General features: G+C 38.1%; 1 long non-coding RNA gene across 1 annotated transcript; it reads right to left on the minus strand.

Annotated features, from left to right (window-relative positions):
* Window positions 1–700: 700 nt before the first annotated feature.
* LOC134552700 (uncharacterized) lies at window positions 701–20264 on the minus strand. The gene is made up of 4 exons (XR_010080922.1): window positions 19700–20264; window positions 17945–18035; window positions 10775–10897; window positions 701–3154 (listed from the first exon to the last, which is right to left on the minus strand). It is a non-coding gene; the product is annotated as an uncharacterized LOC134552700 (long non-coding RNA).
* Between the last annotated feature and the right edge of the window lie 512 nt (window positions 20265–20776).

The following is a 20776-nucleotide window of genomic DNA, read 5'->3' on the forward strand; positions in this document are numbered from 1 at the left end:
ACAGGTTACTGCATTATTCCTTTTAGGAATGATCTCATCATCTAGTTGAAAAGAAATGTCGGCTCAGTGTTTCTGGAAATTGAAATTCTCTCAGTCGAGAATGGTTGTTTGCTATGGGGATTAAAATGTTACCTCTCCGAGGAATTTTTACAGAAAAAAAATGCAAAGAGAATTCTGTACTTGAGCAGGACCAGGGGGTGTTGAAAACTCAAAGGAAGGGCGGGAGTGAAGTATGTTGGCCATCTTCAGATATAAACACAGAATGAAAAGTCAATGTTGAGTTAAAATCCTGTAACATGTTTAAAATGGCGTCATAGCATCCAGGAAAGCTCATGAGAGGCTCACCTTTCATCAAAGTTTGGAGCAGAAACAGCAACACAAAAGAGGTGCACTCCATCATTTCTGTCAGCTGACATTGATGGCTGAGGCTCGTGGTCACAAACAGTGCATTTGACAAATTTCTGCTGTATACACTTGATATGATTCAGAATATACTTGTCACTGATACGAAGCCTGAAATTGAGAACTAACTCATGAATGCACAAATTTCATTTATGATTAAAGATGCTTGCAACATGACAGCTTAAGTAACATCTATGTGAATTTTTTTCCTAAAAGTGTTTAAAAAGCAAACCAAAGAAGCTCTATTAGTAACAAACTTTTCAAAAGAAGGTAACACAAAATATTTTATTTACTCAGTGTCTGGAACTGTGAACTAAAGGTTATGTCACTCTCCAGTTTGGTAAGACATGATTTTTTTCATTATATCAGGTAGAAATCAACTGTAAATTGGGTTCTTCAGACTCACATTTATGTTGAAATCTAAGAAAAGGCAGGGCAGTGGGTTTAGTTTTCCATGTATTTTTGAAAGATAAGATGCATCATTCCTTTCATCTATGCTTTAAAAAACAAACAAAAAAGCCCCAGTAGCAGTGCTGTAGCCCAGAATTGGTTCAGAGTTGTAAATCCTAATATTCTTCTTATAGTTTGATACTTGATGTCTAAGACCAAAAAAAGGGCAAGATTTTAGATTCATGCTATACACCTACTTAGATGTATGGTGAGTTGGCTCTTAATTTTGATAACAACTCCTAATTCTAGTAATTCAATAGTGGAGTGATGGATTCTACTTCAGTGTCAAGTTCATTATCTCAAGACAGTTCTGATGACAACTGTATCCTTGATAGGATTTAATCAGTCTGCTCCCATTAAATCCCTGGAACAGCATTACTTATACATATGATGCATGTTTAATCTCCTATGATTAAGTGACTCCCAAAAAAGCAGAGACATCTAAATGAAGAGGAGTTGAAGGATTACTATTCTTCTAGCAGGATGACAGGTCTCTACATCCCCTGGTTTTTCACATGGCATTGCTGAGTTGTGGTGTATGGCTTGTCTTACATTTCTGGGTTATAGAATGGGCAGTGGGCTCTGACTTAGCAGAAGGAGCCAGGTGAGTAATTTTGATAACATCAGACTTTAGTCTCCAAACCCTCAAAACACTCTGCTCTGAAACATCTGCTCCTCAAAGAAAAGGGGGCAAGAAAAAAGAACAAAAACAAGGCACCAAGCATTTCCCAAGAAAACTTGAGGAGCAGAGTGAGATATTTTCCTTCCAGACAGCATTCTAGGTTTCATATGTTGTAGACAGAGATGGATCAGTGAGTGTGAGTGGACAGATCGGGTTTTATTTCTTCTTGAAGTCACAAGGGACTTACAACACATGAAAACTGAAGCAAACATGTAGAGCACTCAGGCACTAACAGGTATTAAGAGAAACTGCAGAAGTTACCTTGACGTAGAAATATGGTTGCAGAGATAAAAAATACCCCATGGCTTGCTGCTCTTTGATGCAACTTTTAAGCCCTCATCACAAATGCACAGACTGCAGATGACTCACAAAGACCCTGGAGTGATGCTGAACATGCAAAGACCACATCCAGGGACTGTCTTTTGCTCTTCTCTGAAAGAAGCAGTGTGTAAGGCTGTGGAAGTGAAGTTCTGGGGGAAAAAAGGCATTTAAATAGAGGATTTTTGTGCAAGACAAATCTATTTTAGAGGAAAGTTACTTCTAGTGTAACCTGCAACTCGCTGCTTAAGGGGGCAGACATGGAGGATAATTCAGAAGATATTCAATTACCAAAAGAGAGGAGGTTAAATAAGCACTTATTCAACATAAAATCAAGATGCCAAGAACAAATTAATCAAGGCACTCAGGGATAAGAAGAGATAAATGTGCTAATTTCCTACACAACAATGTTACTGACCTGTGTCATAATAGCAATTGAAATGCATTTTTGAGCATAAATTCAGCTTTCTGGGGAGAAATGAAACTTGGTGAGATCTCCAGGACTGGAATGCTGCTTCTTCTCCTATTACCTCTTTAGGAAGGGATGAGTGGACAAAGAGGGAGGTAGAGTGTTATTCTATGTCAAAAATTATATTGTTTGCTGGAACCACTTAGAGCTCAGAAGCAAACATTTAATGACTCTTTACAAGGCAATATCCTAACAGGTAGGACAGAGTGCCAGAGACCAAGGACTTGAGCACAAGCTGATGAGCCTCATACTAGGAGCAAGAAAGCATGTAGGCTACTGAGCCAGGCAAAATAAGGGAATCAAAACATAGGGAGGGGAAGCTGTGGAGTTGATAGTCACTAATAACAGTTCACAGCAAAGAAGAGAAATCATCCTGTGGTCAGAAAAAAAGGCACTTACATGATAAGCTGTAAAATTGCTAATAGAAGAGAAAAAAAAAAAAAATAGGAGGAAAAGAGGAACACAGCATGATGAAGCATCCTCCCTTTTCATAGATCAGTTTGTTGATGACTGGTTGGCCAGCACATCTCATTGGGTGTCCAGCAGTGGTGTGTGAACATGAAAATGGTTGGGCTTATAATGGGTATTTCCAGCTCATTGCAATGTATAGAAACAATAAATGAGATGTGGCTGTGTATTCCTAAGCTGTGTGCCTGGTCATGCTCCTCAGCCTCTGCAGCTGCTAAATGGTGACAGAATAAAGGGAACTTCAGTGTCACTCATCAGCATCTGCCTCTTTGCACCTGAGCCAGCTTGTTTGCACCTTGCCAGAATTTTTGACAGGAACTGCTGAAAAGTCTTGCACTTGCTGCTGTTCAGAATACAGCTGTTGCCTAAAAAAAAAAAAAAGAAAAAGATAAGTTTTGATATTAAAATGTGAACATGGGGAATACTGCTCCAAATCATTGTGCAATCAGACTTTTACTACTAGCCTGTTCAGAGTGAGCTCTGTGTGATGCTGCATAGCTTTATGTAACTACAACTTCAAGTGCTCATGATTTGAGCACATCTGTTCTGCATCTGCTTTACATGAGTTGTTCCACAGAGTCAAAAATGTGAGAACAGCTTTTATCACATCAATTGGAGGTAAAAAACCCAAACGGAAAAGCATGAATAAAAATAAATTTAAAACAGTTAGAAACCTGTGGCTGGAAATTAAATTACTCCAGCTAAAAATTCAGACCTGAGTGCTAAAATGAGATAATGGTAATAACAATAATATTAAAAAATGTTTCACAAGCTTTGCAAAGAAAGAAAAAGTGAAAGACAGAGATAAAAAAAGAAAAAGGGAAAGAGGGAAAGAGGGAAAGAGGGAAAGAGGGAAAGAGGGAAAGAGGGAAAGAGGGAAAGAGGGAAAGAGGGAAAGAGGGAAAGAGGGAAAGAGGGAAAGAAAGAAAGAAAGAAAGAAAGAAAGAAAGAAAGAAAGAAAGAAAGAAAGAAAGAAAGAAAGAAAGAAAGAAAGAAAGAAAGAAAGAAAGAAAGAAAGAAAGAAAGAAAGAAAGAAAGAAAGAAAGAAAGAAAGAAAGAAAGAAAGAAAGAAAGAAAGAAAGAAAGAAAGAAAGAAAGAAAGAGAAAGAAAGAAAAAGATATTGAGGAATAGAGATTAGGAGATAAAGCTAATAACTGGTTGAGGCACAAAGAAAACTACAGGGTCAGGAAAGTCTTGGATAAAAGCAATATTTTGCAAGTAAATTTGGAACAAAGAAATATGTAAAGAAGTGAGAGGGGTTTTTTAATAATAAATGATGTCTATAGAATTGCCTACAATATAGAAAAGATATATTTCTCTTTTGACTTTGTGGAGCAGTCAATATGCTGTGATGGCAGCACATCTAGTGATGACAATAGTGTATTTTCTCTTCTGACAGTGAATCAAAGAAATATTAAAAAGAAGTTATGAAGTTGTATATTTTTATATCAGTAGGTCTGGATGGCTTGCATCAGAGAGTTTAAAATGTTTTTTGAGAGGCTGTCTGTATCCTTAGCACTGATTTTCAATAAAACTTAAAACAGTAAGCTTGTTTCAGAAAATTGAAAGGAAGCTAGGGCTATAAGAAAATATGAAAAAAGCAAAGTAGAGGGTTTGATGGGCCTACTGGGCCTTTCAGCTCTAAAGAATGGCCAAACTAAGGAGGGGTAGTAAAACTGTTTCTTATTCCCTAGTATATATTGAAAATAAGTTGTACTAGTTAACTTGATATATTCTCTCAATGAAGTAATATGTTTGGTTGAAAAAGTAATACAGCTGATACAAGCACAGAACCTTCTACAACTTCTGACCACATTTTATTAGAAATTTAGGTATTACAAAGTGAAAAAAATGCACATTAATTGTGTGCTTTTTAACCTTAATTGAAAACTCACTGCACGGATATCTAAATACAGCTGGCCAATGAGCATGATAATATTTAGCATTTTTCTTAAAAGCTTCCAGAGAAGATTGGCAGGTGAGATTGAGATGACTGTGAGTGTCATAAGCTGTGAAGATGATCCCCCATAGCAAGTCTGGCAATAAAACCCAAGGCAGTTGGACACAGGCCATGTTCTCCTTGGCTGAAGCTGGCATGGAGGTCACAGCAGATAGAGAGAGACGTGAAGGGGAGCTCATGCTATGCTGCTCTATGGTGTTTCCAAGTATTTCCTCTCATTGGAAAAGACCTGAACTGTTAAAAACTACAGGTGAATTTTACAAGGAGAATTGCACAAGTGAAAACAAGTGACTTCTTTCAAGAAGGATTTTATTAAAGGGCAGACAGTACGGAGAAGGAACAGGGGAAGGATGAAAAGATAAAAAAATTGTTCTTTATACTGATACAATCAAAGAGCTCTGCTGGCTTAGATTAATGCAGAGAAGATTAAGGGGATGACTTCATGTAGATTTGTAAGTACTGACATGAGAACAAAAATCTCATAATAGAGTGTCCTTCAGTACAGCAGTCTGAGACATAATAGTAAGTGTTGGGTGGAGGCTCAGGTTAGAAGGATAAGATGAGACAAAAAAGATGCATTAAAGACACTGGGTCTGCCTTTTGCAGTGCTGTGTTCATGATCCTCAGAAATGCTTAAATTAAATTTGTTCCACAGGGAACAGGACAGGGAAGACTGAGCCCACCCTGAGCACACATCTAGACAACTCCAACCCTGCTTCTCATGCAGCTGAGCTGTTGGGCAGCCAGTCTGTATGCTCAGGTGGTCACCAAGAAGTGACCTAACTTCGGTCCAGTGGAGAGTGTACCAGACGGGAGGTAGGAGAGCTACAGCTTTGGTCTCTGGTCCTGGATCCTCGTTTTTGCCTTTCCCACAGGAAATCAATTCAGGAAGACTCCATAATTTTATTTTATTTTCCATTCACTCACTTAAAGGAGTTGGTGAAACATAGTCTGGAGTAGGCTGTAACATCTACCAATTAGGATTAAGCCTAACCCAGTTTTAACTAATCATGGTAAAAGAGGGAAAAAGACAAGTGGACAGACTGAGCACAACTGCCCCATGAGGAAAAAAAAATAGAAAAACAATTCTAAAGAATAAAATACATCTTTAGTTAGTGTTAATTTTTCCCACACAGGCAGAATCCTTTCAAACTCTTCCTGGAGAGTAAAAGTGAACGGAAGGTTAAAACCATGAAGATATGTTTCCCTGATGCAGGATTGTCTCACATTAGCATTAATATAAATTATCCATATGCTTCACAGTCTGAACAGGCTCAGTGTTTAAATTGACTCCACAGGAACTATTAGGAACAAAGCAAACTGCACAAGAGGCTCCTGGAATACCTAATAGCACAGGCTAGTAAGATCTTCCTTTATTTTCTTAGGAGCCCCATGAAGGTAAATATGTACCTTGGAAGAAGAGTCTGAGCATTATTATCTACACACACTGGAGGCAAAGCTCATTCTTTTTAAGGATGGAGACCATAAGTAAAACCTACTGAAAACGAGAAATAGAAGATAAATTTTTAAAGTGCTATTTTAGCTGTGAGATATTTTTTTCAGATATGTCAGTTGCTGTCCAAAACCTAAAGTGACTGGGTTTTTTTTCCCTTCTTGGTCTTTAGTGTGCAGAATTTTTTAGTAAAAATATAATGGAGACCTATTCAAAAGCATGACAGCCTTTGGAGGGAGATTTCCTGTGGGAATTGAGCTGGAGGCCCTACTAGAGAGTGAGGAGAAATCCTTAGTTTGGAGCTTTGGGAAACCCCCACTGTTATGGTGAGAAGAGTTGTCTTATGGGAAGTTTTCATGTAAATTGGTTTGTTCATATAAGGTTATGTTCTAGCATGTTCCGGGTTTCTGTTTCCCAATTGGTTCAATTTTGCTGCAGTGATTTGCATATTCCTAATCTCTGCATTCTATTGGCTCCTTCCCTTTAAGCTCCGCCCCTACCTACCTTATGTAAGTCACTGTAACCCTCTGGCCCTCACACTTCTGGTGAACCCTACACTCAGATTGCCTTGCTGTTTGGTTTTTTGCCCCTTATGAAAGTTCTTTCTTTTTCAGGTCACTGAATTGTCTCATTTATTTTGCCTTCAAAGGGACTTTTGCCCCCAAAATCCCATGGTGACACCCCGGTCTCCCCATCTGGGCCTGGGGATTGTCACCATTTCCATGTTACTGTAGACAAATTATCTCATGCAGCAGATTTCTAGATTGGGAAAACTCTCTTACATGTTTCTGTCTTAAAAACTTGTTCAAATTCATGTATTCTGCTTATAAAATTAAATCAGTTGCTTCTCAATAGAAACCTGTTTTTCATGCTTTTTTGGAATAGCTGTATGGGAAAAAAAAGTAAATAAGTGAAATTACATATTTCAATTTTGTTTAGTTATTCAACCAATAAATGTTCATTGCTTGACTGTTCCTGAATGAATATATTTTAATTGTAATACTCCCCAAGATATTAATATCATCAGTGTGCTAGAGCAATACATTTCAGAGACAGAACTACTAGCCATTATTTTACATAATATTTTAGTTAATTTTTTAAATATTAATGAATGCAAATGAACAAAATAAATTTTTTTGTAACTTCCATCACCCACACAGTGTCAGGAAATGTATTTCATCCAATAAACTCTAGGCAAATTGATTTTTACTACAAGAAGATGTGAGCCAAGGTCTGTAAATATCTAATGTTAGATTTCTTACTATTTTTTATTCCATAAGGCAGCTGGAGTGTGAACTCAGTGAAATCTTGGCTTCACAAGCTCCTGTGTTGGCAACAGTGGATTGAATTTCATCTTGTTATTTTAATTTAAATCAAAGCCACAAATATCAATTAATCTTCGTTTTACAAAAACTCATCCTTTTATTTCCCCCTTCTCTACTCCTATCCCTGCTGGAGCCATAAGGTTTGGTTTTCCTTCTATGAACTAAGAATACTGACTCCTACTGATGCTGAGCAGGTAGAGATGCTCAGTAAGAGCGCTATGAATGCTACTGAACATCCTGAGCACAGGCACAGATCTGTATATGTCTTAATTTTAAAATGACTTCTTCATCTGAGCCTTTTTATATCCTTGAATATTTCTGTAGAACTTAGCATAAAACCTGTCTTGCATAAAGATAGTCTCATGTGTATTTGCAGGATTGGGGCCATAGAGAGTAACCCGTATCACAGCATTATTTTTAATTACACTCTACTATATGAATAAGCCCTCACTAGTCATTATTAATTTTAGATGAAGTAAAACATTAGTTCAAGTAAAAATCTCAACTACCCTTGCTGCACTGGAGTTGTTTTTCAATTAAGAAAATATTTGATCCATTAAAGTGAATGCTAAATATGATATGGATATCATAAACACACAGCACTACACTGAAAAATTCTTGCAGAAAATGAAAGCTCCCTTTCAACTCCAAGGGCGTAAAAGATTTATTAGCAGTTTAGAAAGCTCTTGTTTGAAATTGACTACAAATTTCCTTCAAATGTAGCTTGGGGTTTTTTTTATTTTCTGTTGTGAAAATTCAAATATGTGTCGTAGGTGAGGACAGTGTATGTGATTCCCTCTAAAAGTAAAGCTAGGCTCCTTCCTCTGATGAAGTTCTTTCCCTCTGTCCAACCACCACCCCCAAATGTACATGCATATCATACAGGCATGACAAGTTACAGCACTGCCTTCCATACCCAAATCTGCTCCTAGGTGAGGGAGAGGCAATTCCACACAAGACACACATACCTCTTGAAGCCATGCTGCTGCATATCCCACTGTAGATCTGCATTTAAAATATATTCTTTACACCAAATACCTCTATTACCCTGAATTCCTCTACTGAACTCTTTTCATTATGGGCAAAACTGTCAGACCTGCAGAAAACTGTCTTCAGCTGGAAATTCATCTTCCATTTAGGAAGCCCAAGGCAGTTAAAAGGGACCTTGCAGTATGCTTGGCAATTCAACTCATGTTGCTTCATATTTCCTCACAGCTTCAGGAGAATCTGCCTTTTTTAACTGATCAACTGCTGATTAACACTACCAGAATTAAAATCTTTTTCCAGATCCTTCAATGCAAAGACATAAAAAGGACAGATTTGAAATCTAGCATGTTTAAGCCTTACAAATTAATATAGGTTGGAAGGAGTTTCTGGATATTAATTATTTCAACCTCCTGCTCAGAGCAAGGTCATATTCAAAGGCGGATCACCTTGTCAAGTTTTAATGTCTCTAATGACCAAGATTTCATCTGGTAATTAGGGTCTATGGATACAAAGTTTGAGATACTTTGAATTTCAGAAAAATATTATCTTTTATTAGACCAGCAGATATAGCTGAAATAAACAGAAAAACTTTCCAGCTCTTAACTATGTGGATAAACTGGCATTTTGAGTCAATCCAGCACTGTTAATTACATCAAAGCCATCATTAGCAACAGCATGAACTTTCAAACTGTTGCCTTGACATGAAAATTAGCATTTCAGTGATCAAAGCAAGGTTTTGGATGATGCTCAGACCTTGCCAGCCTTGGCATACCACCAGAAGGAGGGTCATGAAAGGCTTTGGAAATCAGCATTTTTGATGACAGACAGGAGTTCCAGTACTGAAGGACTGCTGTCTTGTTCCCCAGGAGTTTCCCTCTGGTAGAAAAGGACAGGAACTTTAGAGAACCCTCCTGGCCCTGTCTGTGTCAGTACAGACTCTCCTCTTAGCTGCCACCACATGGAGGGTGGTGGCCAAAGGGAAACTCAGTAAAACTCACTGAGCGGTGCTCTATTGCATATGAGATTCCTGTTTGCATTCAGATTCTATATTCACTGCAGCCATCTGAATTGCCTTGATCATTGGCATTCAAGTGGTTATTCCCCAATTTTACCACTTCAATTCACTGTTCTGCAGAATTACTGCAATACCATAATGAGATGTGCTAAGAACCTTTGGAATTTAGACCACTAAGTAGTGCAGGGCCCTGCAGCATGGGATCAGACTGTTGGAACTCCACTGAAGCCTGTGGTCCTGCTAGCATTTCTTACTGAGAGTGCTAAAATGCTAAACTGTAATTATAAATACCCCTCAAATGCTGACATTTCTAAGCTGTGTTTGCTTTTCTGGAAGGGGAATTTGCTGATTTACAGAAGAGGGATTTGGAAAATTTAATCCCTCAGAATTAAACCTTTTCCAGAGTACATGTTCATATATGTCCAAGGCAGTTTAATTAAGAATGGAACACTAAGAAGGTGTGTCTTAGAATGTGAATGCTGGCAAATTGCCCAGTTAAGGTGTCAGGCTGACATAAGCTGGGGACTCTTATTCTGGCTTAAAAGCTGCTCTGCAGAGGCCATAGGGTGGCTGGTCTGTAATGCTCTGATTACCCAATGTCACAGAGTGAGTTGTAATGTGAGATCCCAGTAGAAGGAACATGACCAACCCAGAGCATCAGCATGTTCAACTTCAAGCAGTGAAGGGTAATAAAACTGTCTTTTTCTCAAGCTTTGTTTTGAATTTTTGGTTTATCTATCAGACTGTGTATACAGGGGGCAGCTGGATCAAGGCTCCAAGCTCCTGAGGGGTTTCTGTACCCATGTGTATTTCCTTGTGCCCAGATAAGAGCTTAGTCCCAGACATGACCTGTAAAAGGTGGCTTCAGCTAATGAAATGTGGATGTCTGTGCCCTTTCAAGCAGTCCTGGGATCTTCTTTCAGTCAATGGGCAGAATTTTTTCTTCAGACACCAATTATCCTAAAATAGACACTTATATTTGGTCAGATAAATTCCCTTCCATTCAGCAGAACTTGGATTTTAGGATGACACAGACATAAATGTCTATGTCATAGATGTCTTAGGAGAAGTGAATTCCCCCAAGTATTCATGTGTTTGTTGTTATACACCTGTTAAGACAAATGATACCCAGTTTGGATCCTAATTTAACACTCTGTATCAGGACTGCAAACCAGTGGTATTCTCCCAGAATAATTACAGAGAAGAATAATTATAAGAGTAAATTCAGGCTGATTCAGGCTTACCTCTTACCTGAGGTAAGATACTTAGAACGGCGTGAAAAGAAGAACTGACACATGCCTTTGAAACCATATTTAGGCCATATTTCAGTAAGAAAAACATTAATTCTGTCCCAGTGGAGGAAACACCTGTGAAAATTGAACACAATGGGTTACTTGCTCTGTGTTTAATGATTTTGATTCAAGCTATCAGTGTTAAAATCGTTCACTAATACTACTTTTTGTCAGAAAGTTCCAGAAGGAATTCATATTAGAGGTTTGAATCTGGAACCTCCAGGTAAGTCCACTGATCCTGAGGTTCTCCCTAATATGAAAAATCTTTTTTGTTTGATCAGAAGAAGCTTTGAAACCCTTGGAAAACTATTTGAAAAATTGAAACCTGAACATTTCTGTTTAAATGAAGTATTTTTCACTGCTTTCTCCAGTTTAAATTTCTTGTATTTACTATTATTATTCTTTACACATTACCCAACTACAAATACTGCTGTCACAAAGAGCTGGAATCCTGTGATGCTCATCCTAGAATCGGACAGATTTATTTCAATGAAGATATTACTGCAAAACAGAGGATGTCTTTCACATAATAACTTTTCTCAGATCCTGCACTGACATAGAATTTTCTAATCCATTTAAATGATACTGGTGTGGTTTCAGGCATGGTCCATATGGCACTTATTACTGTAAATACTGCTTTGATCTTTCTTTTCCCTTTACAATTCCAGTCTCATGGCTTGGTATTTAAAGATTTTTCACCTGCCTTCTCTACCTGGTACAAACATGACCAGTAGCAAAGAATATGAGCCAGCGTTTTGTGTACTTTCATCAAGGTTTATTATAAATTATAAAAGTGGTTTTCCAAGGAATCCCCCCAATATAATTTTCTCTTGCAGTGCAGGTTTGCACTCTCTGATGGCTGTTTCTAAACCCTGTGGCTACACCAGCCTCAGGAGAGGGCAGTGGTCATTGAGTGCTCATTTCCCACCAAACCCTGGCTCAGTGTGCACCACAGCTGCAATGGTGATGATGATGAATAAAGTAATGGATGTGTTTTAATAGCTGAAATTAATGTAATGTAAGGCACTGCACTAGATAGTATACTCACAGAAAAACAACAACAACAACAAAAAAAGAAACAAAAAAGGTAGATCATGCCCCAGTGGGTTTATAACCTTAAGTAAATCAAAATATTGCAAATAGATATTAACAGGTAGGAAAAACTTTAATGAGTGTCTCCAGTGCATCAGCAGCCTAACTGCTCCCAAATGATTTGTTTTCTTATTATGAAATTCAGGTGGAAATCATAGAAAATCAAGGGGAAATATCAGCTTGCAAAGTTCACCTAGTCTATCCCCTGCCAAAGGTAGAAACCTCCATATTTATGCCATTCCTACATTTAAACAGATATATACACTATGTTGCATGTACTACAGCTGAGCAACCAATCACAGAGTTCTGTTAACTTTATCACTGCACACTTTCTCTTGATGTTTAGTATGAACTTTACATGCCAGAATTCATCATAGAGATGAGAAACAGATTTTTCCATTCTTCTTGACAGCAACATTTTTCAAATCCTATAATGGCTTGAGTTGGAAGGGACCTATAGCTAGTTTCAAGCCCCCTGCCATGGGCAGGGACACCCTCCACTAGACCAGGTTGCTCAAAACCCCATTCAGCTTGGTCATGAACCCTCCCAGTGCCGGGGGATCCACACCTTCTCTGGGCAGCCTGCACAAGTGCCTTCATCCTCAGAGTAAAGCACTTTTTCCTAATATCTAATCTAAACCTCTCCTATGTCAGTTTAAAACCATTCCCTCTAGTCCTATCACCCTGTGCCCCTGTCAAAAATCTCTCTCTACCTTCCTTATAGGCCCTTTTAGGCACTGGAAAGTGCTCTTAGGTCCCCCCAAAACTTCTCTTCTTTATAAGAAAGGCTGAACAGCCCCATAGCAGAGGTGCTCCAGCCCTCTGAGCAATCTTCATGGCCTCCTCTGAACTCACCCCAACAGGTCCAAGCCCTTCTTTCCTTGGGGCCCAGAGCAGGATGCAATATTCCAGGTGGGGTGCATTTGCTAAATGACCAGAGTCATGCAGCATCAGTGCAGCTAATGCACCTTTTGTCACAGTCACAAAGATGTGAAGTACATTCATGCATTTTTGTTTTAATTTGGGAACTGAATACTATCAGAAGTCATTCTCAGAAGGAAAGGTAAGACCCCAAAGGATCCCCAAACCTCTGGAATATATAATTGAGTAAAACTTTCATCGCCTCCCAGGCTGGGTTAGTGTGACAGGGGTAAGCTGTCTCACCAGAGCACATTAAGTAATCTTTTGAATCTGGATAAAATATGAGAGATGTCTCTATAACGCATTATGATCAGGCAACCAAACTCCCTGGAGTTATCTTAAAATATACCTGTGCACCTTCATCAATCTTATTTTGGAAGTATTACACCATTTTTCAAGATTTCTGAGCTTCGGTTTGTGTATCAATTAGGTCTAGAATCTCATCCATTTTCTCTGTAAGCAAATTATTGTAACCAATGGCAAATTCTGCACTAGAGACACGCAGAGAAGTATTTTGGGTTTATTAGAAATGACTGAGTCCATGGCAGGCACAAGTGTTAGAGTGTTAAAAGACAAAAAAAGATGTGGTTTTTAAGAATACCCTAAGCAGACTCAGCCACACGTAAAAACTGCTTGCTTGGAACAGTGAACAGATCAGGAATAATAGTGCCTAAAACAGAATCAGGAATACAGAGAAATTATTAAAAAGTATGCCATTAATTTATGTGAGCTTTTCATAAGAGTGCAGGGTATTAGAACTGCAAACCATTCAACAGAGCAGTCAACAGAGTTTTAACTAGCACCTTGTTCATGGACATAGAACTACAGCTGTTTCCTAAAGATTTTTCTCCTTTATTTCCTGCTCGAGGGCAATGGGTGCTGCCCCAGCCCAGCCTGTGGGTCTGAGCTGTGCAGCTGCTGCCTGTCTCCTCTTCCCATTTCACCATTGCTCAGCACATCTATTTGGAGCAGAACTAAAGTGTTTGCTCTCCAAGTGAACCCAGAGGAATGCAGAGGGAATGAAAGGGCCAGCAGGACTCTGCTCTGAGCAGTGACCGTGCAGTGCTTGAGGCTGTTTTCTCTTACATTCTTCCATAACTTCTATAATACATTTATTTGGTTTTAACTTCCCAAAGATTTGGGGGTGGGCCAGTGTGATCTGTGGGTGTTCAGTTGTGATGGAGGGAGTAGTACAGAAAACTTTTCAGATGTAATTCCTTCACTTCAGAGCATTGATTTCCATTTATCATCCATTTCTCCTCCTCCCAGCTTCTTTCACTAAGGTTTTCCTTCCAGTCTCCCAATTTGCCAGGCTGTCTGTAGCTCATGGCTAACTCCTAAAATGTATTTTTCTGTCTTATCTTCTTTTCCCCATTTCTCTCCTCTGTCCATTGAATGATGTCTTCAAGGGAAGTACTGTAATCCAGAAAAGTTATTTTAACTTTTTGGAGGATCTGTCTTCTTGTTTACACACCTCATTGCAATTCCTGTCTGCCTGCTGGGCTGCCTGTACTGGAAGTACCACCACATACCATTGATTCCCTGGATCCTTCAGAAGAGTTTGTTTATTTAGGCTATTTTGTTGCAGCTGAATTCATTTATCAAAGACAAATGCTAAACCATAGATTAACATCTGTTAAGAATTTCCTGGGCCTGACTGATAAAATGATTAAGGAAAAGAAAAGATGTTTCATGATGGTACAGAAAATGCAAATGTTAATTTTAGCAGATCTAAGATCTAAAGCTGAAATGAAATAACATTTTAAATGGCCAAATTGAATGAACTGAAAAATGCACCATCCAGAAAACATTCCATCTGACTCCCAATTGACATCTTAACTAAATAATTTTAGTAAACAAATAAGAGAGAATTGAAAAGAAACAGATTGAAAAGGAATGAAAATATCTGTATGAAGGCTGAACCACATACTCTTATGAGCTACAGCTGATATCAGAGAAAAGCCATAATTACTACACAAATCTCTCATACTCATCAAATGACTGGAAGATCTGGCAAAACAACTCCTGATATTCCAACTTCCACATTGCCATAGAAGGGGGATGTTTCCCATGCTCTGGTTCTTATACAGTTATTTCATTGCCACTCTGATTTTCTTAATCCTCTGATGAACAAACTACTTTGCAAACATTGTGATTTCAAAACCCTTCATAGTTAAAGAAACAAAAAGAAGACCCACTTTGACAGCCCAGAGAAACTTTCTGTGATTGCAGTGAATTCTTTTAAAAGCCTCACTGGCTGTCCTCATTTCCCAGTGCCAGCACCATGCCAATGTGCAAGCCATGGATATCTGTGTTTCCTTACAGCAGGGTCTGATCATGCAGTCTGTGTTCATGAAACAATTTTATTTAATTTTCCACTAGCTAAAGCAATTCTCTGTAACTTCAAGCTTTGTTTCATTATTTGAAAAATTAGGTACTATTGACCACAGGCTGGCAGAAAACCTGTCAACATTTTTAGCTGCTTTTTTTTTGTGAAACTGGCAACATCTTTCCCTTTTGAGGCTGAGATTCTTCACTATTAGAGAGTTTTCTACAGAAGGGAAAAGGCACCTTTCTCTCTGTCCCTGAACTGCTCATCTCTGCCCTGACAGTTCATATTCCCTTTACATATATATATATATATGTGTGTGTGTGTGTGTACACATACACACAGACACACACGTATGGGGAAGATACAGATGTATATATATATATATGTATACATATTTTTTATATATATACACATATATATTTATATATCTATATAAAAGATAATGCTTGCTTGATGAAGAAAGTGGATAATTGTGTTAGTCTGGCATGATGGTTGGTGTTGTTCTGTACCTGGTTTTCACTTGGGATAATGCACAATATTTAGGGAGTTTTCCTTCCTGAAATTAATAGATGTAGTTGAGTCATTCCATATTCATTTATTTCTAGTTCACTTGTAAACAATTTAGAGCAAAAGCAAACTCTGTATTCTGGTATTCTGGGATTTGTCCTAAGATCCCAAAGGCCTGGTCTGCTGGTACTGAAATGGAAGAGTTTCTCCCTGTCTTCCACAGCCATGCCTACAGCATCACGGCCCAATGGAAGCTCCCCCAAAGGCTTTTTTCAAGCAGCACATTTTCCCTCTGAGGAGAATCCCAGTCAGACCTTCTGGGAGCAGAGAGCAGCCCTGCATCTCCCTGGGCGAAGCAGGAGCCCTGCAGTGCATGTCCCACAGCACAGGTGCCTCCCACGCCTGCAGCCACAGCCACGCAGGGCTGTCACAGCTGCATGTCACCACCCCTGCACCCACCCTGCAGCTCTCCCTGCTGTGCTGAGCCCCGTTCCTCCCGGGAACTGAAGCACTGGAGCTGAACGGGGCAGTGCTCCAGGGGGAAAGAGCACAGGAGGAATAAAGAACAGCTCCTCAGCAGAAGGGTTTGGCTGCTCCCTTCAACATCAACCCAGGTGTAATATATTCTGCTCTCAACAGCTTTAGTACCCCAATACATCAAATCTATCCAGCTTTGCTTCTACTGGAGCTCTTTGCTAGAAATATTCTCTTTAATTTCATTTTTAATGCTTGACCACTGAGAAGGATGAAAAGAACAAGTTCACTGTCTTTCACTATCCTCCTCAATGAAGCCGATGAAGATTTTTTTCCATTTTTATGGCTTAAAAATTACCTAATAAATCTTTATAGACTGAGGAACAGTAAAAGCTCTCACTCTCTTTTAGGCAGAAAAAACCCCCACATACATGAGGATAAATTATTGAGTTTAATATATCTCACTTCTCACTAAATAATGTTAGCACACTATTCAGAGAAATATTGGAATAAAAATGAATGGAGACCCATTATAATATTACATACAATTTGTCTGATATATTTAATCATCTTTATGCCTTCCACATGATGAAATAAAAGTACTTTCAGGGGAGAATCTTGATGACAGTAATACAGGTAAGTGGTAGGTCAAAACCATGTTTCTACCCTGAGTTTTTGGTCAATAGATTTAGTGCAAATACTTTTTTCAATTTATTCTATGCAGAGCAAAGAGATTTTTAAAATAAGATATTAAGGTGACAATATACCAAGAGTGGCTTTTTTTTTTTTTTTGTAGTGACTTCTGCAGCTTAAAACGTTGACTGCAATATGCTTTGCTGGAAGATCATAGTTAAAAATCAAATATTTACAAAAAATTTACAATCATTTATACCTGGATATAGTGAACATCCCTCCATTTTAGGTGAAAAGACAAAATCATTATATTTTCCAGTGTAATACCTGCTGAAATAGCCATGGTTTCTGAGATTATTACTATATCTGGTCTCATTTTGATGTTCATTAACTATTTTAAAGTATTTTTAAAGTACTGAATGTTTTTTGAGAGGCTTTTTCAATAGATTTTGGTAAACAAAATAAAGTAAAAATTGCCTACTTGCTTTTTCAGATACTTTCAACTTCGATGATAATCAGAAAAATGCCACAGTTAATTTCTACACACGCCTTCACTGATGATACCATTCCTCCTTCTTCCTGAGAGAGTGTGTCCATTTACACACCCACATCCAATTCCACACAGACTATGCTTTGGATTTGGGCTTGTTTGTTTTTGGTTTTTTGGTTTTTTTTCCTTCTTTGGAAAGGAAAGGAGGAAAGGAATTCTCCTCTGCTCATCCCTTGCCAGACAAACTTCTACTGGTGGAAACCCCTGAGCAAGGAGAGGAAGGTGATTTTCAGACCCCTGGCTGAAAGGCTTCTCTTTGAGAATAAAAAGTAGCTCAGCCAGGGGACTAAAGGCAAGGAAGCAAATCCTTCGAAGTAACATTTGGGGAGGCTGTCACCTTGATTTTGAAGACTTTTCTAAGCCTTTTGTAATGTTCTTTATATTGGAGTCAGAAATTTTACCTTATCACACTTTGTACTATAAACACTGGCCATGTTTTGCTGTCTTTCATTGTTTACATATTTCTAGGTGGGAGGGGAAAGGTGATTGACAATTGGCTTGACCAATGTAGATTGAGAGGTGGAATTCCATCCTCCAATCCACAGGCCCCATAGGAAATGTATAAAACTGAGTTTTGTAAATAAACTCATCCCCTTTTTCCTGCTTCGCTCACCAGCGTGTCCTCGTGTGATTCTTTCGGTGTCCACTGTGACAGGGAGGCCAAAGCAGAAGATGTCTGGAAGTCACTTCTTACATTAGGATCACTGCATTAAAAAATCCATTAATAGTCTTTGAGGCAGGGAACAGAACTCAAAATAGCACCTCATTCTCCAGATGACAGGCAACAAAATGGTTACTGGTCTGACAGAAAAGTATTTACCTAAGAGAAACCTCTGCCAGAGGATCAGAGTACCAAGCACCTCAGAACCTCAAAGTAAAGCTAGAAATAAATTGGCAGTCATTGATTTTAAGTAATGAAATCCATATTCTCTTAACACTCTACCATCCTTTAGAGGGAAGCAGATTTAGACAAATATTCCCTATAGAAAATCAACAATACCACTGTGGTCAGCAGGAAAATATTTCCACAATGCTCTGAAGGAAATCACTGAAATAAAACCTCTTTATACAACCAAAATAAATATGTTTGAATGTTTCAAAGAAGAATCATATATTCTGGACTCGGGGCTTGATTTATTTGCCTAAATTTTGGCAACAAAGGCCTGAATACAGTGCTTGTGTAGTAACTGCAGGTTAACCAGGTTTTGTTCTGGCATCAGCACTGGCTCTAAAAATCCAGGATTAGACAACTGAACTGACCCCTTTGTCTTGTCCTATTTGAAGATGAAAACAACAACTGAAAAGTCTCAAAATATCTTAGAAAATCAGCATTCACAATTTTAACTCAGCAGTAGAAAATAAGGACTTTTCATTGGTAAGGTGACTGATTTTTTACTGTAGACAGCTGAGTTCCACAATATTGAAAGATGCAGATTAACCATAACCATATTCTTTGATTAAGATACTTGGACAGTAAGGACCAGGCTAAACACATCATTTACAGTAGGAAAATATCTCTTATTGTCAAACATTTTGTAAAGACATTACATGAATACATCTGCATCCACTTCTCTTGTCTGCCATGCTTTTCTTTCTCCTGAAGAAATAAACTGTCCAGATTATTTTAAAGAAATCTTTCTTCTTAGTGACTCCAAGCTTAAAACATCTCTTTCAGTAATTGCAACTATCAAGAAATTTGTTTTAGATTGCAGGGGACATTAAGATGTCAATAATTAAACACTGCAAGAACAGGAATTTTGAGTGAAAATGGCTCATAAAGCATGCTGCTCTCTATCTTCAAAATATTTTCAAATTATTTTCCAATAAATTCAGAGGAGTTATTGTTTTATTAATTTAATTTTTAACATGAATGCAAGAGATTCACAAAAAGGATTATGGTTTTACCCAAAGGAACATCAGAGTTCCAGGAATAATTTATTTGTACTTATTTATAGCTATTAGCAATTCTGAGATTCTTTATTTTTTGATAACTCACAGATACATGTTGATGAGTGTAGGATTCCTCTAAAAAATTGATTATGTTTACTGACATTAGAAATGCATTGCTTTCTGTTTTGATCAATATTCATTCTCCTGGAACTTCAGATTTTATTATTTGATGAATTCTCCAAGCACCTTAATGTTTTCAAACCCAGGAGTATTGAAAACTCATAAAACAAATGTTTGCCTCACCTTATGTTATCAGGATCAAATACTGAAGATACTTGAATACCATTCTACTCTCTTCAAGGTATTGAAATCATAAAGTAAAGTACAGCCTGCTGACATTTTCACTGGTTTGTTATTCAGTGTGTTCCTTGTGCCTTTTGAAATATGACACAGTGGGACACACTCAACTGAAACTCACCATCAGCTTCCTGAGCCATCCACAGGAACACAACTGGTTTGTCATGTCTATTCTAAAATATTTCTCTTTATTCGTTCTAATGGTAGATACAGATCTTTCCTTACTGGTCACCAATGAGAAGCACTGGAAATATGATACTTTAGGGCAGTATGTCAAGGCTATTGGAATAAACCTGCAATAAAAAGATATGTTGGAAATAAAAAGAGATATGGCAACAAAAATGGCAGTCTGACTCTTGCTTTTAACAGTGAATGTAAAATATGGGTAAGTGTTCTTCATTTCAGCAGAAATCAATTCATAAATACATGGACACAAATCATGAGCATTTGCAAACAAACATTGCCTCTTTTCCAGGAGCTGGGAACCTCAAGTGCAATGAATGATGCTTTTCATATTCCAGATCAATATATTATTTATATTTGTTTTGTATTCGCTTCCAAAATCAATTAGGACTTCAATACCATTAATAATATTACAAGGGTGCATGCTCAGTCACACAATCTGATACTTTTATCTGCTCTTGAAACAGTTCCTTGAAGTCTCAAAGCTAAAAGGGAAGATAACAATCAAATATAGATTTTATCAGTAATGGAATGGTCACAAGACTGTCTAGAGGAAGTCATAGCAGAGGCCATATTATTTTTTCCTATATGTATGGACTATTAAATATTCCTAGCAATTACTGACTGTTATTGGAAAGCCTGAATTAAAAATATTCTGTTGTAACCAGCAAACACTAGGGGATGATCTCCAGCATCAGACAAGTCAGTGCACACCCCTGTTCCCTTCTGGGGATTACAAAATGAACTACAACCAGCTGGCTTTCCCACTCTTCTGTCTCTTCAGTGCTCTCCTTATGTCTTTTAAAATATGTCTCACATTCAACCAAAATCCAGTGGTACTTAGGTTTTGCAAATCCAGTCTGCACTATCGATCTCCAGAATTACATTAAGGAGGAATGTTTGCTGCTTTATTATTCAGCCATGAGTTCTGCCTAGAGAGCAAAAGCTTCCACCTCCACCCTCCAGAGAAGACAAAGAGCCACAGTCTGGGTCTACCACAGGCAGCAGAGTTCTG

This window comes from Prinia subflava, chromosome 7 (genome assembly GCF_021018805.1).
Source record: "Prinia subflava isolate CZ2003 ecotype Zambia chromosome 7, Cam_Psub_1.2, whole genome shotgun sequence".
Classification (NCBI taxonomy): domain Eukaryota; kingdom Metazoa; phylum Chordata; class Aves; order Passeriformes; family Cisticolidae; genus Prinia; species Prinia subflava.